Genomic DNA, 12,038 nt, shown 5'->3' on the forward strand with positions numbered 1-12,038 from the left:
CATAGTGCCAGATTAGATAGTCCTTCTGATTTTGTTTAATTAAATGGGCAGGCAGTTAGATCTAGGGGAAATGTGTCTTGCTTTTTGTTTTTAGAACATGTGTATCTCCCCAATAAAGCTTGTTCCTTTCCTCTGTATCCCCTGAAAAGACTATTATTTTACATGCAAAACTGCTGTCTACAGGAGATTGTATAAATATAATTGTGTCAGATACTTTATCTAACCATTATCTTAGCTTTTTCTTATTAATTTTAAGTCATATGAAAATATTTAAAGGCTGCATCAATCATGCTTGTGACAATCATATTTACACAATTTTATACTGTAAAAGCAGTCTGTGATATGGTTTGTTTGGTTCATAGATTCACAGATACTAAGGTCAGAAGGGACCATTATGATCATCTAGTCTGACCTCCTGCACAACGGTGGCTACATAATTTCACCCACCCACTCCTGAGAAAAACCTCTCACCTGTGTCTGAGCTATTGAAGTCCTCAAATCGTGGTTTAAAGACTTCAAGGAGCAGAGAATCCTCCAGCAAGTGACCCGTGCCCCATGCTACAGAGGAAGGCGAAAAACCTCCAGGGCTGGAGGAATCTGCCCTGGAGGAAAATTCCTTCCTGACCCCAAATATGGCGATCAGCTAAACCCTGAGCATATGGGCATGTGGTTCTATGGGTACTGGGGCAAAAAGGTGCTGCCAAACCCTAGGTGCCTCCTAAGGACACTAGGAGGTTGCATCTGGCCTCGGCACTGGTCATCCACCAGATATGCCTCCTTAGAAGCCATTTTTCTCCAGGGGCACTGGGAAATCCTTCAGTTTGGTTTGATACAGGCTGTGTGCACTCAGATCATCCTGCCAATGGCCCTGTATCCATTGGTGAAAAGGGACAGTATGCTTTTGCTCCCAATATTGCCAATGATTCTGCCTTCCTGAGCCTGAGGAGAACGATGGTACCTTCTGCAGCTTGTGTCATCATGTGGGGAATCCCTGCTGTACAGGAATGGGCACAGGGAAGCTGGGAGTGCCCTGATCATCCTTTCTACTGCCACCAAAATACCTCAGTTACCATGACCCTGAAGTCATGTACTCAAGAGGGGAAATGCTGACACTCTGCCTCTGCTCTATATATTCAACAGCCCAACTCCCTTCATCTGCATGTATATGCTTGCTGAACCAGAGCTTCAGCCCTTTTGCATCTATCTGCAGGAGAGAGTGCAGAAGGGGTTTATCTAGCCATCTACCTCTCCACCAGGGGCCCTGATCATCTTTTATAAAAAAGGATGGTGCTCTAAGGCCTGCATTGACTGTCAGGCCCCCAAGAAGGAGACTGTTCAGAACCATTACCTGCTCCCCCTCATTCATGAACTCCTAGATCAATTATGCTCTGCCTGAAATTTTATGAAGTTAGACCTTTATGGAACTTTTTAACTGGTGCAGGTCTGAGAAAGAGATGAGTAGAAAACATTGAACACTGGTCATACCATTTGGTCTGTGCAGTGATCCCATGAACTTTCAGCATTTTCTGGGACATGCTAGGTTGGTTCATTATCTACCTCAATGACACTTTTTCCAATGACCCAAGCACAGCACAACCAGCACATATGGAGTGTCTTAGAGAGGCTTTGCCAGCGCTGTCTGTATGGCAAGCCAAAGAAATGCTAGTTCAACTAGGACACACTAGGGTTTCTCGGCTACATCATCTCTTCTGAAAGATTGACCATGGACCCACACAAAGTGACAGCCATCTCCAACTGAACAACATCCAAGGACATCCATGGGGTACAACACTTTCTAGGCTTCATCAGTTTCTTTAGACAGGTGAGCTATGGTTTCTTGGGGTTGGTCCCCCTCCCTACTGAAGGGAGCTCAGTTTCCTTTGTCCTCAGAGGTTGAAAGCAGCTTTTGAGTGCCTATAGCTGAAATTTATCATTGTGCCATGCTTGGTACACCTCAGCCTGGGCCAGCCATTCATGGTGGAAGTGGATGTCTTGAACTTTGCGCTGGAAGGAGTCCTCTCCCAAATGGCTGTCTCCAATGGTCAGCTTCACCCTTGGACTTTTTACTTGCACAAGCTCACACTCAGTGGATCAAAACTACAACATCCTTGATAAGGAGCTACTGGCCATCAAAGCAGCCTTCGAGGAATGCCAGCCTCTCTTGATGGGCACTAGGTTCCCAATCCATATCCTCACTAGTCACAAGCACCTAGAATTCCTCAAGACAGCTCAGCACCTAAATCAGCAACAGACCCACTGGGCCCTCTTCTTTATACCATTTGACTTCATGCCAACCTACTGCCCAGGAACTAAGAATGGGAATGCAGATACATTATCCCCAAAGGGAGTACTGTGAACCTGTGACCAAGGGACTCCATCCACCATCCTTAAGCCACCAAATTTCATTTCAGGTAATACAGTCTGGTTCCTGCTGCCCAATAATCCCATTCATATCCACCAAGCCCCCTGAACAATGCCAATGCCCAGACTGCCGCAACCTTCACTTTTAGTGATGGAATCCTGTATTGGAAAGGGCGCACTACATACCCAATGTCCCACACAGGCTACAAGTTCTACAAATCTGCCATGATGCTCTTCTGGCAGGTCACTTCAGTCAACTCAAAACCCAGGCCCTGGTGTCAAAGAGTTTCTGGTGGCCACTTCTACAGGCTTCAGTCACAACTTATATCTGATCCTGTGATCTCTATGCCCAGAGTTAGACTCCCCAGGCAACTCCTCTTGGTCTTCTCCAGCCCTTGCCCACTCCATTCCGGCCTTGGGCCATTGTGTTGATGGAGTTCATTGTGGAGCTACCACCTTCCCAAGAGTACACCATGATTTTAGTGGTGGTTGAGCTCCTGATGAAGGTGTTGCAGCCTCCCCAAAACCTAAGAAATGGCTCATCTGTTTGAAGTCAACATCTTCTACCTTCATGGGTTGCCCACAAGTGTAGTATCTGACCAGGGGTCCCAGTTTGTTTCCTGCTTTTGGTGGAAATTTCTGTGACTCCTGAGCATCAAACCTCATACCTCCACTACTTACCACCCTATTACCAATGTTCAGACACAGAAAGACAGTCATGTCCTAGAGCAGTATCTATGCTGCTTCGTACATTATCACCAGTTGTATTGACTGGCACACATTCCCCAAGTCAAATTTGCTTACAACAATTCTACACATGCCACAACCCAACAGAGTTCTTTCTTCATGAATTATGGGTTCCACCCTTGGTATCACCCAGAAATACCCCTTGACTTACCACTGCCTATCATTGCAGATCTCACTACACATATTCACCAAATATGTTAGGAACTCAGGTGCCAGTTAGAGGCTGAGACAGCATACAAGCGCCATGCCCATTGACGCGTTTAGACATCTCCAACCTCACGGTAGGGGACAAGGTTTAGCTATCCTCCCAAAACCTGTGATCCACCGGTTTATCTGCAAAACTAGATCATGAGTAATTAGGACCATTTTCAATCACAAAATTTGGTAACTTTCTGATTGCAGCTGCCAGAATTCCTTAAGATCGATCCCACGTTCCATATCTCCATCTTAAAACCATTCACTGAGATTCCTTATCCACACCACACTACTCCTCCCCCTCCATTGATAACCAGGCAGGACCAAGAGGAATACATGGTTCAGAAGATTCTGGACTACTGCCAAGTCTGGGGAAGACTCCAGTATCTGACGGTGTGGGATGCAGCCCAGGGAAGTGGCTGTGGGAACCCATGGAACCCATTCATGCCCTGGCCCACTTGCATGCCATCCACTGGGCCTAACCCCAGAAATCGTCCCTAAGGGATCCTGGGAGACAACCCTGAAAGGAGGGGTCTGCTGGCCAGCTAGGACCAGCTGCTGGCCTGCTCCCTGACTAACTTTGTTGCTTTGGAACTGATGGAGTAGGCACAGCACCTGAGGCTGCTGGATCAGCAGTCCTGCTTGTAAGCCTGGCACCCACAGCAGAACAGTGGCTGCTTGCTGTGTACCATGTCTGCAGCTGCACTCACCCTCCATCTGCTTCAAGCCTGCTTCTAGCCCCGTTCCTGCTCCAGTCCCAGCCCCTAGCATGTATCTGCTCCCGCCACAACCCTGAGCTCTGTCGGGACTTCAGACTCCCAACTCCACCCTTCGGCTACACCTGCTGACTGTGATTCTGGTTAAACTTTTTAGCTTTGGCTTTGGTTTCTGTCTCTTGGCTACACATTATGATTTTGACTCTGTTTTATCCTCCAGCTCTGGCATTTGGCTTCTGCCTGACTGCCCATAGCCTACTACTCTACTAGGCCCTTATGGACCTTCCAGCAAGCTAGGGTTTAGGACTAATCTATCTCCCATTTTCTTTTGACAGAATGCTAGGAGAATGAGCTCTTCCTTCGATCTTTTATTAAAATTCCTTAATTTCACATTTACTGGTAGCAATTTGATGGTATTGTATTAGAAGAAAAAAATCCTCTTCCCCCTTTGGATATTGTGCTGTATAAATCTGGGAGGCTATTGTGATTGGACAAACTAACAACACAGGGCACATAAGTATCTAATCAAATGGTTGTCTTTATTGAGTTTAAAGAACATTGACACCAATAGCTTTAGATTCTTTTTTGGCATGTTTATTCCAGATGAGTATACTTGTACTTGGTGTATGCTCATAAATCAATGGTACTGATACTATCCTGGGGTACTTAATTCTTCTAAATCAAGCACAACCTCATGTGATCATTTCAGCTTCTGGGAAAACTCTCTCCTTCAAACAAAACACTTAAATGGGTATCTCACTCTGCAAGTCCAAAACAGTTAAAATCAATTTATGTAGCCTATCATGTCAACTGTGTCTTGAGAATATTTTCAAGAAAAAATAATTCATGAGATTATAGTATATTGCCTGAAGCAGAATGGAGGAGGATGAGTAAATTTGAATATATTACATTGTATAGCTTCTGAAAATAACAATCAGAGAACAAAGTGTGCATAGATATGGCTGGAAACTCTCAGCTCAGAGTTCAGCCTTCTTTCTGGCAAGGTTTCAGAGTAACAGCCGTGTTAGTCTGTATTCGCAAAAAGAAAAGGAGTACTTGTGGCACCTTAATTTAATGTCTTCTGCAGTTTCCACGGTATGCATCCGATGAAGTGAGCTGTAGCTCATGAAAGCTCATGCTCAAATAAATTGGTTAGTCTCTAAGGTGCCACAAGTACTCCTTTTCTTTCTGGCAAGGGTGTCTCAAGCCACTTCTCCTTAGTAATATAAATGCTTTCTGGGGTGCACTCTCCTTTTTTGCTGCAGGAGAGGAGTGTGAGGTGTGTGTGTGTGTACGAGAGAGAGAGAGAGAGAATCTGCTGCTCCTTGTGGAATAGGATGGGGGAAGTGGTAGTTTTATACAAGGCATGGTCACTTTTTGAAACTAGTGCTATACCAGGAGTTCAATTTCTTCAAAGATGTTTTGCCTTTACAGACAAACCTGAGACTTTTTATTCTCTGAGATTGGACATCTCTTGTAATGGATCTTTTAGGTTAAGAGATAATCACTTACCTATAATTGTTGCTCTCAGAAAAAATAAATGTCACGCAATAACTAAAAGAATCAATATTTTAAATATACATAACTGTGTGTAAAAATGTATGTAAGCATATGTGTATTTGTGTTCATGAATATCTGTACGTGTACACTTATAGAATGTATGTATAATAATATATTGCTTATATTTGGTTACTGTAGGTGGGATTTTGAAAAGCTTACTCATTGACATCCGATGGGAGCAGAGCCTATTCTTTGGGGTTCAAATTCCCTGTTCTTGCCTTGCGGTATCCGGACCCTGATTGTCACAGAATGGCAGATATTTTTTCTTCTTTTCATGTTCCCAACAAAACAAGATAGGCCAACTGCTTTTTATTCCAGTTAAGCCTTAAGAGTTTAAAACTCAGTCTTAAATGTGCCCCTGTAAACTTTTTATATCCTAAAATAAACTTAATTTGGGGGTTCTTTAGAATTATATCTCTTTAGCTCTTTATTGTAATTCTAATACAGTGCTGCTCAGACCTCAGTGGTTCAGGAGCCAACTAAATGATCAGCATTACCCCAAAGAGCCAAGAAGTGTGAATTAATTGTTTCATTTAGTATAGTACTATTCATATTTAAACAGTATGGCAAGAAATATGTAATTATATATTATATTATTAATATATTAATTATATATATATATATTAATAATTTAGTACAAGTTGATAACTTAATTGGTAAATAACATAGTAAAAGCATCCTGATTGGTTAATAACTTAGATTGGTTAATAATTAAATCAGTGTATTAATACCATATGCTGCAAAGAGCCACAGAAGACACACTAAAGAGCCACTTGTGGCTCATGAGTTGCAGACTGAGTATCACTTTTGTAATAGGTTATAGAAAACAATTAATGAAACCATTTGCTTGTTTGTTATTTTCAATAGTCTTTCTTTTTGTGAGCTAAAGAAGCCTGTGTGGGTTGGTCCAGCACAATAGTTCTTACTACAGTTGAGGCTATATAGTAACATAATCAGCAATCAGCAGAGTGGAAAATAGGGCTGTGATCCAGTCCCAGGCTAGAAAGAGTTAAAGGTGAGACTTGGGCCCAGGAAGCCACACCTGCCACACCTGTGCTAGGTTTGGTCTTAAAGGGGCAAGTCCAGCAGTTGGGTATAGGATGGGGAAAAGTGTAGATGAGTAGCTCCTTCAAGAAAGCAGCTGCTAGCTGGGAAGGAAGGAACTATGTGGGGACTGTGGTTGGCTGGCTGGCTGGCTGGCCAGAGTCTGTTGCTGAAAGGGAGGCTTAAGGCATGAAGATCATGACTAAACTTGAGCTGCCTTTCTGAGAGGCAAAGAGCTACTGGGTAAGGAATGACAATTGCCTACTGTGCCAGGGACTAGAGCTAGAACCTAGCAAGTTGGAAGAGTCCTTTTTTTTTGTATCCTTTTGGCTTTGTTTTTGGAGGATTTCTTTGCCCTGGAATGAGTTGGACACTTTGAAATCACGTGGCTAGTGGGTGAAGTTGATGATGTTATAGCCAGATATGCCGTGTCTTGATCTGATGATCCTGGCTGTTCAATATGGAACATAACATACTGGTATTTGTAGCCTTTTCAGACTTCACTTCATATTAAAGATGACAGCAGTGGTGGGCTGTATTGCAGGGGGAAAGTGAGGCAGAACACTCCCAGGACCACATCCTGCTGCATGGGGTGTGCTTGAGGCCAAGCCCATGCCCAGACACAAGGGCTCATCCTTCATTCTAAAGATAGTATATCTATGAGGCAGAAAAGTTGTCATGCAACATCATAGCGACAAATGTGCCTTTTCAGTTTGGCTCCCTCCCCCACCCCCAGTGTAATCTCTTCACTGGTGTCTCTTAGTAGGCTGGGCCAGACTTTATGTTGTAGATCTATTGATTTCTGGAAATTCCATGCATCAAATAAATAGATACATAATTTCCACTAATATTAATGTAGCAGAATTCTTCAGGCAGCTCTAGTCATCTTAACTATTATGTTACAGTATAACATACAGTTCTTCCCTGAGGGTATGCCTAGATACTAATGTATCTTTCACACTAATATACTTTTTTTGCAACAATGTAATTCATGCCTCCCTATTTGTTAAATTTAGAATCAGCTGAAGCAATTTAGGCCCAGATCCACAAAGATATTTAGGCTCCTAATTTAGGCTGAAATCCGTGGAGGTTAGGAGCTAAATACCTTTGTGGATCTGGGCCTTAGTATTCTATGTGTGAGGAAGAGGGGAGGAGTAAATCCTATTGTCTCCATACTCGTTTTTCACACCTGGGTAGATGGTAGACTTGGACACCACCAGCAAAATAGGCTGTAGGTTATAACACAATAAATTCCTTAATCTCTACTCTGCAGAAGAGGCAAAGTGATCAAAATCATATGAACCTGGTTCCCCATTCCAGTGCACTAGTTTCACACAGGTGTAACTTTACTGGTATAAGTAGGGCTGTCTGAATAACTGAATATTCAGTTTGGGTCCAAGTCCAAATAAATAAATAAATTAAATTCATGTTGACCTGAAGTGAAAATGTTTCCAAATTTTTTCACAAAAAAATATGCCAAAAAATTATTTTGGATTGACCTGAAACTAAGCATTGTTTCAATTGTGAGGTTTTAAAAACATTTATACTTTTTTTAAAAATAAAATTGAGTAAAATTCCAAAGCAAAACAAAACTTTTCCAAAAATCAAAACTTGTTGACAACTGTTTCAGAAATGCTGAAACAAACCACTTCAAAAACTTTTCTTTTTTTGACCAAAACACTTCTCCAAAATCGACTCAAATTCACAAATTGTTTTGGTCAACCCAAATCTCCATTTTTCAGTGAAAAAAGATTTTGCATGAAAAAAAGTATGCAGTTCTGATAGAATGTCTTGAATGTCATGAATGTGATGTCACATGTGTGTATATGAATTATTCTTTTTTTTTCTCCCTACACTAAGAAAGTACTTTTCTTATGGACAGGTGTGTTTAGCACTATGCTTCATGTATTATGCAGTATTCATTTATATATGCCAATGGCTGTTTCCTTAATAAGAGGCATAAGTCTAAAAATGAAGTAATTGAATTGCCTTTAAGTGTAGTCCTTTCACTTTAATAATATGCTCAGAAAACAGACCTTTTATATAATTATTTTATAGTAAAGAAAAGACAAGGTCACATCAGAAAAGGTTTCTTGTTTCACATCACTGGAATGTATAATGCAAGAGCTTGAAAGCTTGGATTCTCTTCTGCTGGTGCACCATAGACTAGGTCAAGGTTAATTAGATATCTTTCATTTCAATGCATTCTAATTAGAGCTGCAGCAAGCTGTTTACCAGAGAACGAAGCTCTAGTAAACACAAATGCTCCTGGCTGTCTATATACATATGGTTTTCCAGCTATCTGTTTGTCTGCTCTCAGGCTCACAGAAGGCTACTTTCAAATATAAAATGCTTTTTCTTCATATTGTTGTCCTTTGTCATGGGCTTTGTGATTCAACAAAAAAGGGAACCTCCATACCTGTATCTAGACTAGAGGCAGTTTTGCACATACTCGAAAGAAACAAGCAAAGATTTAGACTGTTTCTACGCTAGAGACCTTACAGTGACATAGCTGTACCGATGCAGATGCATTGCTGTAAGGTCGCCCATGTATCCACTGTATGCCGACAGGAGAGAGCTCTCCCGTCAGCATAATTAAACCACCCCCAAAGAGCAGCAGTAGCTAGTCAGCAGGAGAGCATCTTCCACCAACATAGCACTGTCCGCACCAGTGTGTTTTTTCACACCCCTGACCAACGAAAGTTTTACCAACAAAAGTGCTAGTGTAGACATAGACTTTGATGGGAGTGGATTGGCTATTGAGGTACCACTTGGTGAAGTAGTGAGGGATGTGAACAGGAAAAATTAATAACAGTGACTAGAATGGAAGAGGCAGAGGGAATCAGGGGAAAAAATCCCCAAGTGTCTTAAATATCTTAGAAAGATATCTTCTGACTTCTCTCTGTGATTTTGGAAGAACCAACATAGATAATCTGCTCCTTGAAAATTCACCTTGGCTGTTACAGGCCGGGACAAGATTTGACAAGTTTTAGTTCTGCATAGGTGTTCACCCAGTGTGGACATGTATGTTTAATGAAGTTTATCTATATGGTGATATGTTTTTCAAGTGAAAAGAGGTCTTAGAGAAGAGAGAGGCTACAAAGCTCTCCGAAATGTATGTTGCAGCTGGGGAGCTCTGGGAGTAAGTTTCAGCTTTTTTAATACCTGGAGGTTCCTAGGGAGTAGCATAGGGGTAAAACATTTAATCTCAGAGCTTTCCCACCATATGGAGTTTCCCTTAGAACTAACCATGAACCCCCTTTTAATTCCATGCAATACTGATTAAAGAATTACCAAACTGTTTTGCCTCTTCTTTTTCTCAGTTTGTCTCTATTTTATCTATTGTATTTTGCATTCTCTGAAACAGAATATGACGTGCCGATACTAGATAAGTGTTTTTAATTACTTTTTAATTTAGAATTAGAAACATAAATCCCTATAGCAATAGGGTAACAGAAATAATTTAAAGGCAATTAAATGAAAGCAAGCTTTGGACTCTGGGATGATACCCTTTTAAAAAACTGTCTTTAATTACTTTGTTTGGTTCTTCTAGTTAATCAAAATTCACTTAGATCTCCTTGAGGAGAATTGATATTTTCCACTAAGCTTGGTTCACAAAAAATTTGTTGCCAAAGGAATGATTTGAAGAGAACATTAGCTATAAGTGTATTTTAGCAACACAGGTTTAAAAAATGACTTTGGGGGGAAAAGAAGGGATGGAGGAAAGAGTAGAAATATCAGAATGAGGGGGGAAAGAAGAGAAGAACCAAGAATGCTGGATTCTCAAGATCGAGAAAACACCAGTCTTCTGGGATAAATTAGAGGAAAAAGCAGAGCCAGGTTGCATAAGTTTATTTTATGTATTTTCATGCTTCTTCTTCTTCTTTTCTTTTTTTTACTGAATTGTACTAATTATCTTCCATTCTTTAGTCAGTTCATATTGCTTGGTTAATCACTTGTTTTTATACAGGTATATAATGACAATGTATATGGACTGCAAGAAGTTAAATATTTCTCATGTTATAGTGGGTTAATGATTTCAGAAAGAAAAAAACCTACATACTGGTATATATGTTTTTTTTCCTTTTCCCAATCTCACTGATTTATTTTCAGCAAATAAGTGCAAGAATGTTTTAATTCAGTATTTGTTCATCACAATGTATAATTATCTCATCTATCCATAAATCAGTTAAAATGTGATTCCTTTATTTGGATCACAATAAATTAGAAGAGATAAGCTTTCAGAACAAAGGTGCCCTTCTGATCCAAACATTTTCCTGCCCAAATGGATATGTACAGAGCAGTCTTTGGTTCATGCTGATTAATGTAAGGTTGGTGGTCAATTAAAATTCCATCATCTATGAATTTACTAAAAATGAGTCCCTCGGTGTTGTACATGTCAGAGTCTTGACTGGAAGACAGTGATGCAGAGCCTGCGAGCAGCAGAGAAAAAATATGTGAAGAATTTTTTTAAATGTTTTGTTTACTCATATATTTATTAATTTCCTTCTCTTCTGAACACTGCAAAAAGGCTAGTGAAACACTTATGTTTAAATGTTTGTTATTTAAAGGTTGTGCTGTTGGGGGTTTTATATTGAGAGCACTTCATTTCACACTGTTAATATACAGTTAATTGTATGTTAACATGCTTCCTTGTAGAAAACAGTCGAGTTACACAATGTCTAGCCTCTAAAAAAAAAAAAAAAGTATGGCCCACCAAGAAGCTTTAGTGAGTTTTGGAGCCCCCAACTACCTTAAAGTTGCCCATCCCTGCCCTAGGCTAGAGTCATTGTAAAGACTGTTAGAAATTGCAGGGGCTATATGTTTACAGTTTCAGTGCTTTTCAGTATCATACTGCAATTTTCCAGCTCCAAACAGGTTGTTCAATTGCACAAAAAAATTTACACCAGGTCTACCTTTCCCTCTCAGGGCTAAATCACCACATTGGAAGTGGTACCCTCTTTTTGCCTCTTATTGTTAGTTCCAGAAAAAATGAGGAAGGAAAAAAAGAGGCAAGAAAGGTAAATCTAAGAGACTGTAGACTAGCATGATAGGGAACAGAGCAAAGTGTAAAGGTTAGTGAGGCCTGGAAAGTTATATCACAGACAGTTTTGGGCTTTTCAGAAGAAAATCTTCCTTCTTCCATAATAGTAGGCAAAGAGAGACTTTGTATAATACAGTAAAGGTGATATTTTTTCATTTGTGTTACAGTAACACCTAGAGGCCCCAAACTAAGATCTCTTTGCTAGACACTGTAAGAACATCTCAGAGTTATGAACACCAGAGTTATGAACTGACCAGTCAACTACACACCTCATTTGGAATCAGGCAGCAGCAGAGAGGGTGGGGGAAAAAGCAAATACAGTATTGTGTTAAACATAAACTGCTAAAGAAATAAAGGGAAAGCAGCATTTT

General features: G+C 40.6%; 1 long non-coding RNA gene across 1 annotated transcript in view; it reads left to right on the top strand.

Moving 5' to 3' along the window:
* The window catches only part of LOC125630586 (uncharacterized), a 217,377-nt gene that overhangs the window by 187,803 nt on the left and 17,536 nt on the right, over positions 1-12,038 (top strand). The window lies entirely within an intron of this gene.

Source organism: Caretta caretta, chromosome 1 (genome assembly GCF_965140235.1).
Source record: "Caretta caretta isolate rCarCar2 chromosome 1, rCarCar1.hap1, whole genome shotgun sequence".
Taxonomy (NCBI): domain Eukaryota; kingdom Metazoa; phylum Chordata; order Testudines; family Cheloniidae; genus Caretta; species Caretta caretta.